This window comes from Ambystoma mexicanum, chromosome 2q (genome assembly GCF_040938575.1).
Source record: "Ambystoma mexicanum isolate Mex_15411 chromosome 2q, UKY_AmexF1_1, whole genome shotgun sequence".
Taxonomy (NCBI): domain Eukaryota; kingdom Metazoa; phylum Chordata; class Amphibia; order Caudata; family Ambystomatidae; genus Ambystoma; species Ambystoma mexicanum.
In genome coordinates this window covers 596619386-596634072 of record NC_090924.1, presented here as the reverse complement: position 1 = coordinate 596634072, position 14687 = coordinate 596619386, and the positions used below count along the sequence as shown (strand labels likewise).

The 14687-nt window shown below is 45.8% G+C and overlaps 1 protein-coding gene across 6 annotated transcripts in view; it reads left to right on the top strand.

The window, feature by feature from the left end:
* LOC138569611 (sodium channel protein type 5 subunit alpha-like) overlaps positions 1-14687 on the top strand; it is a 1199462-nt gene that overhangs the window by 689757 nt on the left and 495018 nt on the right. The window lies entirely within an intron of this gene.

The following is a 14687-nucleotide window of genomic DNA, read 5'->3' as shown; positions in this document are numbered from 1 at the left end:
GTTCTACAGAAAAACCGGTGTGGTTGGGGGTGAGGAGGGTCTGGTGGACCGGACCTGGGGACTGTTTGTTCTCGCCCGAGTTTCCAGCCACCTGATTGGCCGAGCAGCCTTTTCCGGGAGAAAATAAACAGATCCTTTGGTACTTTCATCAATTTGCCAGTGCCAACACTTACCATCAGTTCTTAACACCCTTTCGATTCCCCACTAGCTCTGCAACAAAGTTATTTGATGAAAAGAGACCTTTTGTAAATTCGCTTTTGGAACGCTCAGATTTTATGTCGGTCATGGATAAATATCTCCAAAGTCGTAGTGGGATCGTTCCACCTTCGAACTTTCCCTCGCATTCGCTTAAATCGAAGGATTTAAGGCAGTTGAAATGACCATCTTGACAGAGGAAAAATAGCAAAGCCGTTACAGCTCTTTAAAGAGAGCCTGCATCACCGAACTCCCCTGAGGAGGCCTCAACCTGCGGCTCTCCAGATGTTTTAGAGGACAATTCCAATGACCCCTCACCATTGAGTATGTTCGCTAAGGCTGATGGAAGATGTACTCTTACACATCTGGAGAGCCAAAGGGCTATGTTTCCATGGAACACATTTCTGCGAAACTACACCCCACACACCCTGTTTTCACGCCTGCCCGCCACCGCGACCTGCTTACTGCCCTACAGGTCCTGTTCTTGGGACCCTCGATTCCCCTCTCTGGTCCTGGCACGTCCTGTACCCTTTTTTTGTCTTTTATCCCTTCAACACACAAGCCACATCCATTGTGCTTGATGGAGCCAAGGGGGGGTGATTTCACAAGTGACATCCTGTGATTCTTGTCTTTTTTTACGAGGATGGGGTGTGTTTTCATAGGGGAAATCCATGTGATCCCCATCCCTTTTTGTGCAGCAATGCAGTCACGAAATGATGACTTACTCTGGTTGCAGTCCGGTAAGACCTAAAAAAATTCTAATGATTTTACATAACAATTTACACCACTATTAATCTAAAATAGTGTTATAATTCTTCCATTTCTGACATTTTCTCAGGTGACACCTCTGCATTTTTTACAATACGTCAATCACCCCCCCACCCCCGTTTCCACAAAATCCTTTTATCACCAGGTTATCCCCACAGTCAAGCAACCAATGTTATAAAGTCCTTCTGAATCCAACAATTTTAGAGTTTGATGCCATTTGCTGCTCGTCATTCTAGCCACTTCAAACCTAGAGGATCTCCAATCTGGGCAATGTGCAGTCAAAGTAAGAGCAACTGGAATAGATTTAGCAAATCACTCCGCTAATGCGCTGGCCTGTCTTACCAGCGATTCTCTAGGTGGCCAGTCAAAGGCCGGAAAAAAATATCGAATGACAAAAATATCGAAAAAAAAATCTCAAAAAAAAAAATCACATTTTTTCTTTATTTATTTATATGTATTTTTGGGGTCAGGTAAGTAAAAAAAAGGGGTAAAATAAAAAAAAAATGAAAAAAGGGGTGTTGGGGGAACCCCCCCATTTAGAAAAAAAAACGTATTGAAAAAAAAATCGATTTTTTTTTGGGGAGATTTTTTGGTTTGACCTTTTTTTCCATATTTTTTTCGGTCTTTTCACTATAAACCGATTCTCTATGATATCTAATCAAGTTTCAAGGCAAAAGCGGCCTCATATATTTTCATCTGTCATTTCCGTTGACTCATTTTGTGTTTTTCGGTGCCCTCTAGGACATTTGTGACCATGTCACCATTTTGTCTGTTTGATGACAGAGTTATTTTGACAGGAGAGTAGCCATGGATCAGAACAAGTTCATCAGTTTTAGACTTATCTTCATTTGTATAGAATTCACATGGTGCCACAGTGACAAATTACACAAAGAGACTCTCTTTAAGTCATTTTCCTTGTGGTGAGAAATCCCAATCTCGATTGTGAGAACTGGGCTTAACTGACCCTTCCTTATCAATGTCCCGCCTTAAACTGGAGCTTTAAATCGCAGTTGTATAAGGTCAACCAAGGCAGAAAAAGACTGGGAACCACAGCGCGTGTCCAAGTAATAATCAATGACAAACTAATCAAGAACAAAAAAATGAGTGGTTGGTGGTGAGGCTGCAACGGGTGATTGTGTCTGGACGTGGGACACTGCCCAGGAAGTCCACCAGTGGAAGAGCTAAAAGAATGATACAATCACACTGCGCATGCTTACCAACAGTTTTTATGTGAGTAAGATCAGTAAATTGGTTACATCTGACAAGTGTTTCGAGCACAGCTCTTCTTCTGAGGCTGATATTAACCAATGTGTGTATTTCATCAGACAATTATTGTCATTTGTTGAAACTCATAAATTGTGTGGTTTAAACAATACAAAATATAAATTATAGATATCAGTTTAAATCTCAGTTAATTTGCTCACATTGCTCTGCCTTCAGTACACAACAGAGTTAAATGCAAAACTGTCTGTTCTGGCAACAACACGCTCAGGCTGCTGAATCATAGACTTGGTTCCAGGGCATCTTGTCGCAAGCTAGGATTTGCAAACACTGTTTTTCCCGGCCTGGCATTTTCACTGCCCCGAAACACCATTGTGCATGTCCTATTGTCCTCCCACAGGCCGTTGCCATTGCACCGTCTCTTCTAACGCAGGGGATATCCTGGCAACCCCCGTTTCCCTTGACGAGTGCGGGAGATGCCTCCACAAAAACAGTCTTCAGCCATTCCCAGCATCATTGCCAGAGAGAATGCCTCATCCAGACACATAAAACCCACTGTTTTGAATCTGGGGAACTCGTCCCTTCTCACCAGCGGGGGGGGGGGGCACCCCCTGTGAGGCTAGGGAGGTGAGCCTGTTCTGCAAGACCCCCCCCAGGGATCTGGGCAAGTGTGACCTCACTGGGAGAGGCCCCCCCTCTCAAGGAGGACTCCCAGTCCAATGAGGACCTCTCTGAAAGGACTACATTGTTCGTACACATGGGCCTTGAAAAAACTGTTTGTTCTCATGTTTTGACTAGACCTACCAGTGATCCTCCTTCCACCCTGTTTCATCTGAACACTGCGGTTAAATAAGGACACCTTTTTTCAACTGTGATGATGTATTTCAACAGAACCAGAACTGTGAATTGAGAGAGGCCTATTCTGTGAATTACTCATACGGAGGGAGGAGAATCTATGGTACGCAGAGGTGAGCCTCTGTGGCCACGTCCTGGAGGGGCAGAGCTAAGGGAAGCCATAGAGCCAAAGGTGGCATAGCTGGAGCGAGACCCGCAAGCTGGAGGCTATGAGGGGGGTGTACAGAAAGGAAACGTCTTTCTTCTTGGCGCGGCCACTAGATACCAGCGGTGGGCCGGGTGCCGAGCAACTGATGCCGAGACCGGGAGAGAGAAGGGTGCCCCAGTCTCCGAGCTCCACACAGTGAGTGCAGATGTGAACAAGTTCACGAACAGGGAAGCAAACGCCCCCAACGGGAGGATGCCAATGAGTGCGGTACACTCTGGGGTCAAAGTCTGACAAAGCCGTTTATGGGACAAGAATCTCGGAAACTTGGACAGACATAAGACCCAGGTGAAACAGAGTGAACGACATACACATATTGCATAAAGAGTCTGCAAAAGCAGCCGAGAGCATGATAATCTGCAAGAGTGGAATGGACAGGAGTCCCAATTCAAGAATTTAAGACATACAGACACTGTATATGAAGGCTGGGGAAGCTGCTCACAGTACACAAACCTAAGAAAACCAGTGAACCAGGGAGTGAAATGGATCCGTGTGTTTGCTATCAGGGCTGGGGCAGCCAACAAAGGCAGGAATTTAATTGGACTAACAACCAATAACCCTACCTAACAGCCACAGGACTTTGGGGAGTCCCAGTGCCAAAATGGTGGGATTCAGAAAAGCATATGCAAAGTGATCATGGAGGGATTTAACTACGGATAAAAAGCTGAAGGAATCCTTAGGGGATTTGAACAGCTGAAAAATACATAGGATATATGAATCCATCTTTTCCAAAGATGGAGGGCAGAAGAGAAAACAACAATTTTAACTGACAAACTATCTACAAAGACTGTGCACTGTGTAAATACATTCTAACGGAACCGTGAGACTGATAATAAGCCCTCTAAGAGCTGGGCCAGGCAGAAGCACATTATGAGGCTGTTGTGCAAGCCTACTTTTCTTTTTAGTAAGGTTTTCTAAAGTGGTAAGTCCAGTTAGTAGCTAGGAATTTGGAGCCAGGACTCCTTATTTTGGACTTTGACAGGCACCCTTAGTTTTGTGTTTATAAGGCAGGGAACATCCGTCATAGTGATAGGGCAAGTTAGGCATTTTTATATTTATTTGAATAAACCAATCTACACCATGACCCATTGTAGTCCGAGTCCTTCTTCTGGTTACAGTACCAGACCAATGAGCACTACGTGTGAAACAGGCCAAGAACAAGCTATAGAGCCCAGATGGGGACAAGATGGGCAGTCAGTGAAGAAAGGCGAAAGGGGCAACTGAAGAATTTGCAACATTGCAATAACCAAACCTGCTAGAAAATGTATTTGCCGTTGTTTCAGAGTTTTGCATTCAACTCATTGATATTCGTACAAATGGGACTTTGCTATGCAAAATGTACCTTGTCAAAAACGGACACAGTCGTTTTTGCACCCAAATATCTGTCCACCGGATGTGGTATTACAGCAAGCGCCATGGCTGCAATCTCAAAGGGGCTACAGCACATTATGCACCAGCACAGCCTTGAAACATGCAGATCTCATTTGCATGACATGCTGCCACGGGTGAATGCTATCCTCCCAACTGAAGTTGGTTTTGGCTTTATTGCATAAAACGCACTGGCAAATCCTGGCCAAGGGGAGGGGAGCCTAATTGTCGTGACCTTCTGTGACAAATCAACTTCTGGGATACTAGTTTTCCAGGGGTGAATATCGTTTTCTAAACCATCAATCAGCACCACACCTTTAATACACCAGAAGGGATCTGAAAAGATTGGAATAGCAAGCAAATTATAAACCTCTTTGTTCGCATTTAGTAACATGGACGGAACGGCTTATCTCCGAAAGGCTGTGGATTGTTGGTTAGTTTGCAATACAGTGAAAATACAACTATTACCCAATATTAAAAGGAACTATCCAGTCAAGGTTGTATCAAAAACAACTATTTATATCACAACAAACAGTTCTAGCAACACTACAAAATTCAACCCACTGTAAAGGAATGTAGAGGACAGACAGTGTCAAAGAACCAAAAGGGATGCACTCTGGCTACTGAGAGGAGGGTAATCGATATGTTTAATAACAACAACAGTTTGTTACGGTTTCTTGGCGTTAGCACAAAGGGAGAAATGGGTCTTAAAATGTCTCTAGGAGTCTTCTGGGAAGGGCCACGGGGACAGAGCCACAATGTATCTTCTGTTGTATATGTTCATGGTGCTTGACAGGGTTGAGTTGGCTTCTGCATACTTTGCAGGCTTCTGTGACAGAGTTCAAGAAGGAAGTAGCTGCGGGTATAAGGTGGCACGCCGGATCGGCGAGCAAAGCTGGACAAACGGCTGCAGGCTGGCCTACACAGTGGCTCAGAGTCAGGAATAGTTGTCTCAGTGCTGGTCTGCGGTTCTGAAGCACTGGTCACGACATCTCGGATTTCTTTAAGTGATAGCGGCTTCATAACGGTCAGCGTGGCCATCGGTTGTGGATTGAGAAACTCGACTCGCTCGAAAATTTTCTTTAAGGCGTACAGTGTTAGGTGCTTGTCGCAGGCACTTCTCCCAGCTGCTTCCATGGGCTCATGCCGAAGGTGGCAGCCCTGAGCTGAGGAGTGTGTTGCAGGCAGCTGTCTTGTCCTTGGTTGTGGGTACAAAGACCTTCTGGCACTTCCTATCCAGGAAGCTTTCTACAGAGCGTAGCAGGGCATGCTATGTGCTGGCTGGGTATCGGTTCTGGAGCAGCTGGAGGGTCCTCTTAGTTCTTTATCTCCCTCTGTTCCCTGAGAGATGTTTATGGGCGGGATGTTGTTTCCCTATTGGGACATTCCGCCCTTCCTTCACTGGCGGAAGATGTAAGGCAGACTGTACCTTCAGCCTGGATCCAAGGTTTACTTCTTCTTTGTTACTTCAAGTGAAGTCTTCAGATGATCTGCCAAAAGAGGGTCTCAAACCTCTTTTAAAGCAAGTGGGCCACAGTGATTGGTGTAGGCTAAGCCTACCTTAGTGAACCAATCCTGGGGTCCCTACCAACAATTTTCTATATGCATGAAGTCATAACCAGAGTGCTTTGCAACAGGAAAGGTAAAGGGGTGAAAACTTGTGATCCTAAATCCCACCCATCTACCTGTCTGTTGTTGATCAAAGAGTCTCTCTGGTTAATGGATCTCTCTGTGGTTCCTGGTTAAAGCAGTAGTTCTCCCTTGAAGCTGCGCAGTGACCAGACTCTCTGGCTCCTGCAAACCACATTCTCGTACCTTATGAATGGGGACCCACCTAGCAGGGTGTCCCATTATAAGCACACATTGCCAGACATGACAGCTCACTGTCATTGATACTGAGGGCGAATGCTGGCTTCAGGTTGACACATTACGTATGAAAGGTTGTTGGGCTTCCTGTCTCCCTTGTTAATCTCTGCATCCAGGCCCCATGTGGGCCTATTTGAAGTACCATATAATTGGTATGTTAATCGCTGTCACCGGCTGCAGGGTCTAACAAAAGAGCAGGGTGTATCCATGGAGCCTTTGTTAGTTAATCAGGCTGGCCATGGCAGGGGTAAGCTTGGTCCTCCCCCTTCCTGGAGATGACATAGTGTACTCCTGACAGTCACATTCCAACTAAATATGACAGGGTGGACTATGCCTGTAGGCCCAGAGTACACAGGTCTGTGCGTTTGTACTGATGTGAGCATGAGATAATGTGTGTGGCTTAGCCCCACACATTTTCCTGAGGTTGTCGAATTCCCCCCGCCGCCCGATCGCTACCAGGGAGTGGTCTAAATGTTGTGATTTTGAAAGTGGGCTTATGTATAGGGGCTGAGTTTGCTCCCCCCGACAGTGTGTTCTTCCCTACAGTGAGGGGGTGTGGTCAGGGTCTGCTTAATGCTGCTCAACATTTGGTGGCTAAATGAGGGGGGCTTTCTCAGTTAAGTGTACACTTGTGCCTCACTGAGATACCCTGCCGCGGCAACACAGGTTTAGTGCATGCATAGAGAGCAAAGGGCTAGCACAATTCAATGTTGCTCCTTGTGAAGCCACGTCATTAAAACCTCACAAGGGGTAATTGCAGTGTCCTGGGCCCCTGAAAATAAGGCGAGGGCCCCGTGAGATTCCCAAAACTCCGAGACACAAGGAGACCATGGGCCACTCTGCCCCTGGATCACAGTAGCGGTAGGGGTGTGTCTGTTATGCTCCTGGGAAATAGGCAGCCATGTGGTAAGCAGTAGCCAACAATGACATTAGCATTGCCACCAGCATGCAGCAATGCAGCTGACTTGGAAAACCGCATTAACCACTAGAACTGGGAGTGGGGTCTTTCACCTCTGTGGTTATTTTATACCAGATTATGTCATTAAGGTGCAACCTTCAGTGGTACTATTGCAATCAATAAAGAACAAAGCGTGACCTTTCCATGAACACCAACAACAAATGCACCGTATTGGGCTAGCAAGGGCAGTTTCTTCAGTCATTGATGGTGTAAAGGTAAGACCGGCTTCTACTGCGTCTGCTCCCTCGACCTGCGTGTACTGTGCTGTGCTTGACAGACGAGCCTCCATCTTGCACCACGATCCTGTTCTGGCGGGAACCGCCGTACACGCTTCGCAACGATTGCGTCACAAAAAGACAGCGAGGTGAAGCCGCGTGCTGCCTAATGAGCAGATCACTTTGCTGCATGCTTCATGTTCCCACAAACTGGGATCTCAGAATGCAGAGTCAATTTAGCGCAAAAGCTCATTACAGCGGAACACCTGCTCCGTCCCAAGCCATCTGGCAAGACTAGAGACGCCATTTCACGTCTTAGACTCAATAAAACAAGATATTGTACATTGAGGCAATTGGCTACTTCCGCTATCAGGTACTGTTCTTTTTAACGACATAACAAACTTGGGGCCAGATTACAGAAACTTTGCACTGGTGCAAGGGCACAGTTGCACGGTATTAGCACTAGTGCAAAGTTTGCCCTATTTTTTAAAACACTAGGACATATTAGAACACTATTACAGACGTTTTCCAACGCTTTGTGTGCAACCTTTCTTGTGGTGCAATCCGTAAATGATTACGGGTATAAACAAACGCGTTGCAGGTTCGAGGCTGCTCTTGGGTGTCAGACAAGTGGCAAAAGGAGCTTGCCTGGAGAGCAGGTAAACTGTTTATGAAAATAATGTCAGCTTGAAATGTTCTATTTCTGCAGCACCCATCCTTCCCTCAGTAGATGAATGGTGGTTCGTTGTGGTGAGAAACCAGCACTGGTCTGTGCAGGAGTAGACTTTTTAGACAACATAATGAATACATCCTTGCAGAATGTGAACTAGGACTGGAACAAGGATTAGTGTCTGTGTATATTTTAATACTTAAAGAGTGACGCTGAAGAGCGTCTGAGTAGGATGTATGAAGATTGATGTTTTAATGTGTAAAAAGTTTGTAATAAACTAATTCACAATAAAAAAATAAATAAAACAAAATTAAAAAAGAGGGCCTTATTCCGGGACGTCTGGTCACCCTCTCTTCAGTGTGTGTGCGGCTGGCAGGGGTAAGCACGATCCTGCACAGAAGAAACGGGGCGCAATGCGTGTTTTTAGAAATCAGCAAAACAGCTGATGAAAACCTCCTTGGTGTTTTTACTATAAGACTTAAAGCCGACCATTTCTGGGTGAGCTCAAGTCATTAACCTTTCAGTCAGCAGCCATACCGCTAACCAGTTGTGCCACAGGGACTGCTTGCGCAACAGTTAAACAGGCAGGCTGGGAAGCCAATCAAAGCAAACGTTTGCTGATGCCACAGGGTAACCCACAGGTTCTGACTGGGGAAAATGCCTGGAACAGGGGTGGACTGGGTGCCAAAAGAGGCCTTGGAAATAATGTTCAAAGTGGCGCAGAGGCCAACTGGGATATCTCCAAAGTTCCCTATAAGCCAGCCCACCCCTGGTGATGGGACTGCCAGGTCTTGAAATATCAGTCTTCTGTATTTTTCCTTACATCAGGGGAGAGAAATGTACCCTCTGGTATCTAACAATATGGTCTCTTTCCATTCCATGGGGCAAACCCGAAACTTGGGTGCTGGCTGGGAAGGCACCCCATGTGCAGTGTGCTGGAACTTGGATGCATCCTTCTCTCTCTAGGCCCCTGATAATGAAGGGTTCGCGTGGGGGGACAGGCTGCTAATACATGCAATTGAGGGTCAGCAGCTGGTTTTGTTATGTGCTTGCTACTCAGGTATATTTCTATGTGGGTCTGCATTCAGCTTCTTTAAGTGGATGTTATTACAGAATGTTTCTATGGTACAAGAATTCATGTTTGTAAAACGATTGCATTCATCAACTTAGTGATATTACAGGCAACAGCTATGGGGAACTCTTTGATGAACTACTTTTTGGGGGAAAACGTGTCGCCCGTTCTTGCATTTGCGGGATGAACAGTCAGTAGGTTGAAAAAGGGCTACACCCCCACTTTAAACAGGCAATCCTTAATGCTACCCATGATGCAGTGGGCAGTGATTGCATTTGCAATTCCTCTGAAATCAGATGGAGTTGCAAATGAAAAGAACTGACTTGTAATTGCTAGAGATGTACGGAAGTGCTCCCATGACCAGAAAACATTACACGTGTAGCCAGTGCTGTTCTGTGAGCAATTTAAATGGCATGGTTTTTGGAATGGGCACAGTAAGTGGCATGGGGCACTGATGGGACCATATCACGTGCTTTAGAGTTCTGTGGACAATGTGAAACGTGATGGGACTTGTCACGGGGCAACATGAGCTGCATGGGAACACTCTGCACCCAGAACATATTACCCCATGACACATTATAACCCTATCTGCTCAATGGTGTTGCACCACTGCTTTTTTTTGTCACAAGTCATTAGCACTTTGCCTAATGGGACCACTTGTAGTTTAATTGTATTGCAAGGGACTTTCCCGTCAAGGTTGTATATGATAGGATATGATTTGATATGATATGCCATTTATAACGTGCCTATACACAAGTGTATACAAGATGGAAAGGGGATGCACTCTGGATACTGACAGGAGGGTAGTCAGTAAAGTAATTAATCACAATAGTTCAAGGATACTTGTTTTCAACACAAATGGACAATGGGTCTTAACATTTCAGTAGGGGCCTTCAGAGAAGGACCAGGGGGACAAAACCACAGTGTACCTTGTGCTTGTGGAAGTTCTTGGTGCTCAACAGGGTCGAGTTGGTTTCAGGACCGGTTGCAGCTCCTGCAACAAAGTTCAAGATGGGAGACAGCTGCGGGTATCAGGCGGCAGGCAGTTCGGCGAGTGAGACTGGACAGACAGCTGCAGGCTGGCCTGCAAGGCGGCTCAGGGTCAGAAATCATTGTCTCAGTGCTGGTTGGCGGGTTTGAAGCACATAGCCGAGGTGTCTCGGATGACGTTAGCGACTGCAGCATGACAGCAGTCAGCTGTACAGTTGGTTGCAGCTCGAGTGGCTCGACTGGCTCAAAAATGTCTTTAAGGTGGTCGCTGGTTGATGCTCATCTATGCACTCCTTCTAGCTTCTTCACTGGGTTTGTGTCATCCTTTGCAACTGATGGCCCAAAGCTGAGGAGAGTGTTTCAGGCACTGACCTTGTCCTGGATTTGGTTCATTTATACATTTGTTTTAGCGCGCAAAGGCCTTAGGCATCTAGGTGCTAGTTGCAGAAGGGTGAACAAAAGTAAGCGGGGGAAGGGAAAGGGGAAGATGGTCAGTTATACAGAAAGGTTTTGATGGGTTTATAGTCATAATGTAGAAAAAAAAATGTCGACTTACAAAAATGTAGAAAAAAAATGTAGAAAACAATAACGTTGAAAACCTATACATATAATGAAAAGAGTCAATTTTTAGAAATTTTTTTTTTCAATTAGCACTATCAATAAATACATAAACAAGAAGAGTATCATTTACTAAGGGGGGTCTCAACCCCCCTCACCCAACACATTTACATTATGACTGACCACCGTTTTGATGTGCCTTCCGAACATGTTGTACGTTGGTTCTGATCTCAGGTGTGATGGCAGCTTGCTCCACAAGGAAGTTGCCTGGACAGAGAAGCTTGCGCCCCCCGCTTTGACTCGTTAGTATCTGGGCGTGATGAGGAGATGGCTGTAATCTACTCTGGTAGGTTTTAGAGAGGCATGTCTTTTTAGGCAGTCCACCAGGTAGCCAGGTGCATTGTTAGCAAGGCAGCGGTGGGTGAGGGACAAGAGTTTGCAGGTAATTCTGTCTTTGACTGGGAGCCAATGGGCAGATCTTCTAGCCACTGTGATATGGTCCCTTCTACCAATGTCCAAGGCAGGCGGCTCTGAGACCATTGTTCTGGGTGGTTTGGAGTTTGTGAAGGTTTTTCAGGGGTGTCGCTGAGCAGGGTGTTGCAGTAGTCAGGGTCAGGACTCATGCAACTTCCAGGCGGTTGGTGGTGGTGAGGAATGGTCTACTGGCATTGATACGTTTGTAGCATAGCTTGCAGTGGAGGCAATGTGGTTGACATAGCGGGACATGGATAGGGTTGAGTCAAGGTAGACTCCGATGTTCTTGACATGGGATGACATGGGATGCAACAAGGATCTTGTGGCCATCGATGAAAAAGGACCTGTACTCAGGAGAAAGACTATTCAGATGGGCAGAGGATCCGACGAGCAAGAGTTCAGTTTTCTGATCATTGAGACAGAGGCTGTGTTCAGCCACCCAGATTTGGATAGTCTCGTACATTTTATTGATTTTAAGCGTGTCTGTAGCATGATTGTCAGTCAGGGGAATAAGGATTTGGGTATCGTCGGCGTAGTTGGTATGCAAGATACCCAAGGCATCAAAACGGTCAAAGAGAATATTAGTGTAGACATTGTACAGGGTGGGCGAGACACACAAGCCTTGAGGCACCCCGCATGAGTTGGGCATTGGTATGGCACTGGCCTCACCTGCAAATACTCTAGAGGTTCTGTTAGTGAGGAAAGTTGTGATCCATTTGGTGGCGTCAGAGGAGAAGTGGGCCGCTGAGGTAAGCGCTTGGTAAAGGAGATTGTGATCTACGAGGTCAAACGCTGCAGAAAGGTTGAGGAGGAGGAGCAAGGATAGGGATCCGTTATCCATGGCTGTGTCCAGTGTGTTTTTGAGGTCCATGAGGGCTGTTTCTGTTCCATGTTTGGGGCAGAAGCCAGACTGGCGGGTTCCTAGAATGTGGTGGAGTTCGAGGTAAGCTTTTATTTGTAGGTAGGTTTCTCTCTCCATGGTCTTGAGGAGAATGGGGACCGTCGTAATGGTGCGGTAGTTGGTGTGGATGGCAGGGTCAAGGGATTTTCTTTAGGAATGGTGAGATCCAGGATTCTTTCAGTGAGAGAGGGATGGAACAGGATGTGAAGGTGGAGTTGATGATGGAGGCTATTTATTTTGATTTCAAATTGTTTGTACAACACAAATGAAATGTAAAATGCTTCTTTTTGTGTGGACATTTATTTTCCATCTAAATTAATGACATATGTGTGTGAAATATGAAAACAGACTAATTAAGTTGTTTTATGTTCAATGAATATGTTTTTCAGTATAGTAAGGTTTTTGCTTCATTTACTATTGTAAATTGAGTCAGTTACTTATGGAATGAGTGACCATTCTTTTTCATATTTTTATGTGAAACGGGCATATTTCTTTCAGGGATTAGTCCCACTGGAGTTCACTCGGGTCTACCTGTTGGCAACAATGGGCTTGCTTTTCTGTATGTTCTTCTGAAAGTCCCATATGGTTAAGGGACTTCACCCGTCTGCACCTGAAAATATATTTATTTATGAAAACGTTTTTGAGTTTTTATGTTTTCCTTTAGTTGCAGATATAGTAGTGCTCCTCTCCACCCCGGTGTTCCCCACCAACAATCTCCTGTATGCATGAGGTCATAAGCAGAGTGCTTTGAAACAGAAAAGGCAACAGGGTGAAAACATGTAATACTAAGCCCCACCCATCTTCCTGTCTGTTGTGGATCAAAGGGTCTCTCTAGTTAATGGAGCTCTCTGTGGTTCCTGTTTAAATCGGCAGGTATCCCTTGAAGCTGCAGCGAGAACAGACTTTCGGTCTCCATCAATCCACTTACTTGTACCTTCGGAATGGGGTCACCCTCCATAGAAGACTACTGCGTTTCCAATCTGTTGGGATCCTTTCTGGTGTATTAGAGGTGTGCAACTGATTGATGGTTTATAAACCGATATTCAGCCCTGGACCACTGGTGCCTCAGAAGTTGATTTGTAACACAACCTTTACTCCCAAACATTCCAACACATTAGACACCTTCCACCCGAACGGCACTGACCCCCTTATCAGTCTCACCGCCAAAACAAAACCTGCACACTTCCTGGATGATGCATGTCCATCTCAAGCGACATCCAATTGCATCAGCATCCTAGCTCCCGACTGGCTCATCATAATCAACTCCTGTCTCTCACATGGCACTATGCCCACTGCACTCAAAATGTGACAAATCTCACCCCTCCTCCATAAAAACATCTCTTGATCCCACTCTCCCTGAAAACTACCAGCCATTACTATCCTACCATACCTGGCCAGAATAATGGAACACTCGGTAACTACCCAATTGCAACAACACATCACCAAAAACAACCCACTCAACCCCTTCCAATATGGCTGTTAGCCTGGAATCAGCTTTGAGACCGCTTCTCTTCACATCCTTGATGACTGCCACAGCAGCACAGACAAAGGACAAACAGAACTACTTGTATGACTCAACCTCTCTGCAGCCTTTGACACCATTTACCACACCATTCTACTAGACATCCTAGCCCACTGGATGAATATATCTGGCACTGTACTCGACTAGTTCACCTCCTTTCTCACTGACAGGACACCCTTTGTCTCAATGTCTCTTATCGTTCATACCCCACCCCTGTCAAGTATGGGGTCCTGCAAGGCTCCTCCCTGTATCCACTCCTCATCAATCTATATGTTGAATCCCTTGGACAGACCCTTAGTAAACACAACAGACATGTCCACCAATATGCAGATGACACAAACATACTTCCAAATGTCATCCCTATCACTCCACACCCTCAAAACCTGTCTCTCCACCATCACCAACTTGATGGCCACCTACTTCCTCAAATTCAACCTTTCCAAAACAGAATACGCCCTCATCTGCCACCAAGACACAATCCCGACCTCACCCCTCTATCCAACAACTCACCATGGACAACCCACACCTATCCCTTTCCACATCCGTTTAATCCCTTGGCTTCTCCATCAACCCCCACCTTTCCTTCACACATCACATGGCCGCTGCCATCGAAACATGCAATCAACAACTACACCTCCTATGCAAAATCAGACATATGCATCCTGCTGGCGACTTCCACACTGCAGTCCAAGCACTTGTTCTCTTTAGGCTGGACTTTGAAATTCTCTCCTCACCGAACTCCCCAACAACACCCCTTCCCCTCTGAAAGCCATACATAACTCAGCAGCGTGTCTCATCTTCCACCTCCCCAAACATTCACACATTATCCTTGCTCTTGCTCAGCTCCAC